Below are 2,922 nucleotides of genomic sequence, written 5' to 3'. Positions count from 1 at the left end.
GAGAGAGAGAGAGAGAGAGAGAGAGAGAGAGAGAGAGAGAGAGGTCTTAAGGCCTGAGAATGCAGGGCTTTTCTCATGCTGTGCATGTGGTTTCCCTGGTCTATTCTACCCAGCAATAAACGCACCAGGCCAATATTAGGTATCATTGCCTTTCAGGTATATATGTACGCATGCTCACTTTATTTGAAGCCTGGTTCTTGCCATACTCCCTGCTCCCTGGGCCCCTTGTCTGATTGCTCTTGTTTCCCTGGCTCTGCTTTCTCAGAGACTGGTGTAGCTTACTGGAGAATCCCTGCTCTGAAATTAAGCAAGTCCAAGACTGTTGCTTATACATTTTAAAAATCACACATGGATTGTTTGTCGCTTTAATTTGTACCAATTTTATCGGGAATGAAATTACTCACTGACAGCCATTTTCTGCTGAATCTCTGCTACCATGGTAAGGCAGCATAATGCTCAACATGGGTGCTTGGCAGGGATTTGTGGCATAGGCAGTGGTCTATTTTATTTGCTCAGACAACATTAGAATACGCATAGTTTAAGTGGTTTATGTGTGCACATGCAACGACACTATGTATTCATAAGTAGATAATAATAGAAAATAACTTGGAAAAGAGACCATTACAAAAGTATATTTTTAAGGGCACAGTTTAGAATTGGAAATTATTGCTGTGTCTACTGTGATGTCTTTTGTTTCTTTGTTTGACTGTCGTATTTGGTGGCGAATTCAGCACAGGACAAAGCTTGAGCCGTTATAGCGTTGTAGGTGGTGATGATACCAGTTGGAAAGCTACCTGGAGGGTTGGAAGTCATTTTCTTCTTTTTGGTATTATCTCCCAACACTTCAAAGGGGCCAGAAGACTAGTTCAGTGGGAAAACACTCGTCAGGCATGCCTGGGGACTTGTGTATGGTCTGCTTCAGTTCTCTAGATCAAGCTGGCATGGGCAGAAGGTACAAGTGAGGCAAAAAAGGTGTAGAGCCAGGAGGATGCTTGTTAAAGACCATTTTATTGGTGAAGATTTTCATCAGCTTGTAGACGCACAAGCCTGCCAGAATAAATGGTTAACTAGGAAGTGACTAAACATTGGAACAAAGTTTAGCTTGGAAAGATAAGAATTAAAAGGTGAACCCCGAATCATGACTGGAAGGAGTCTGAGGAAAGCAAAAGTGAATGTCTGTGCATAGATGAGCCAAGTGCCTCAAAGCAGGGATGCAGAACTCAATGATAAAGGCTCACTGTGCTCAGGGATGCTGCCCCATTATCTCAGGGCTTATATTCCTCAATGAGGAAAGCTCACTGTGCTCAGGGATGCTGCCCGGTTATCTCAGGGCTTATATTCCTCAATGAGGAAGGCTCACTGTGCTCAGGGATGCTGTCCTGTTATCTCAGGGCTTATATTCCTCAATGATAAAGGCTCACTGTGCTCAGGGATGCTGTCCTGTTATCTCAGGATTATTTTCCTCATGACGTTAGTGATTTTGAGTAGGTTACTCGTCAACAGGATTGTCCCCCAAACTGATATTATTTAAAATGAATATTATTTAAATATGAATGCTTGTATTTTAAAGTTCATTTAGAATTGTTCTATGACTTAATGTTTATAAAAATAAAGAACCTTCGAGCTGGGCTGTGGTGGCATACACCTTTAATCCCAGCACTTGGGAGGCAGAGGCAGGAGGATCTCTGTGAGTCTGAAGCCAGCCTGGTCTACAGGAGCTAGTTCCAGGACAGGCTCCAAAGCTACAGAGAAACCCTGTCTCAAAAAACAAAAACAAATAAACAACACAAAAAGAACCTTCTCACTTATGACTCCTTCCCTAGTCAGTGTTACATAACTTAAATGCCGGTTGATATGAGATATTCTTGCCCAAAATTGCCGGGTGTATGTAGGTGTGCTCCCTAAATGAAACAGATCACCGTAAGCCAAACGCTGTGGAACAAGGGTCTGGTATCCTCCACTTGCGGTTTTATGGAGAGTTCTTTTCACTTTGGGAGCGACAACTGAAGCTTGAGGCACTGCGTTAACTGCATGGCTTAGCTCTCGAGCAAGGACTTGCATGAGAAAGCAGAGCACTTTTTACTTTATAAAATTAGTGGTGGTCCGTTTGTTTTCAGTGCCAGGCATCAGACCCAGCCCTTCCCATACACTAGGCACACATTCCACCACTAAGATACCATCCCCCCACCAGCCCCTCCGTTTTAAAGGGAACAGAGCATCTGTGATGCCTCACCCATGTTTGCTTGTATTATCCTTTCGTTTCTGAACAAGTCTCTTCTTTTTAGCGCTTGCAAGGGAAAGAGCCCAAAAGCATCGCGAATTTACATCTACTGTGCAGAGTATCACACCAGCGTAAAGATGTTTAGTCATTCAGGGAGGGAGGGAAGGAAGGAAGGAAGGAAGGAAGGAAGGAAGGAAGGAAGGAAGGAAGGAAGGAAGGAAGGAAGGAAGGAGGGAGGGAGGGAGAAGAGTGGAAGATTAAAAGCCATGTTGACAATTTATTCTAGGTAACCAGCTGTGTAAAGAGTCTTCACCTGTCTGCATCCTCAGCCCACATCCATTTAGTAAGGACCAAATTTATACGCATCTTCCGGCTGGGAAACAAGCCAGGAAAGGTATGTTTCAGATAAGGTCTTTGCCCATTTTGGATTTTTCAGTCCACACCAGCAGAGCCCAGATAGCAAGAGTGGAAGGAAGCTCAGTGGTGATGAACTTCAACTTTTCTAAGGAAAGAAACTGTAGTGAGCTGGATTTACAGTCCAGTGATTAAAAAGCTTGTTAAGCAAGCATGAAGCCCCAAGTTTGACCTTCAGGGCATGCACACAGTCTCTTCCCCTCCACACAAGTGCGTGTGTGCAAGAGAGAGAAAGAGAGAGAGAGAGAGAGAGAGAGAGAGAGAGAGAGAGAGAGAGAGAGAGAGAG

General features: G+C 43.9%; 1 protein-coding gene across 2 annotated transcripts in view; it reads left to right on the top strand.

Annotated features, from left to right (window-relative positions):
* Positions 1-2,922, top strand: part of Slc39a10 (solute carrier family 39 member 10) — a 79,390-nt gene that overhangs the window by 6,848 nt on the left and 69,620 nt on the right. The window contains exon 1 of one of the 2 annotated variants that reach the window (XM_050159211.1): positions 2,593-2,615. The exons of the other annotated variant lie outside the window; for it this stretch is intronic. The gene's annotated coding sequence lies outside the window, so the exon portion shown is untranslated. Of the gene's footprint in view, positions 1-2,592; positions 2,616-2,922 lie in introns of those variants that run through there. 2 annotated transcript variants of the gene reach the window in all.

The sequence above is a fragment of the Alexandromys fortis genome, unplaced genomic scaffold, assembly GCF_014885135.2.
Source record: "Alexandromys fortis isolate MF-2015 unplaced genomic scaffold, M_Fortis_MF-2015_v1.1 scaffold_65, whole genome shotgun sequence".
In the NCBI taxonomy this organism is placed as follows: Eukaryota; Metazoa; Chordata; class Mammalia; order Rodentia; family Cricetidae; genus Alexandromys; species Alexandromys fortis.
The sequence above is the reverse complement of the archived record's forward strand: the minus strand, read 5'-3'. Positions and strand labels throughout refer to the sequence as shown.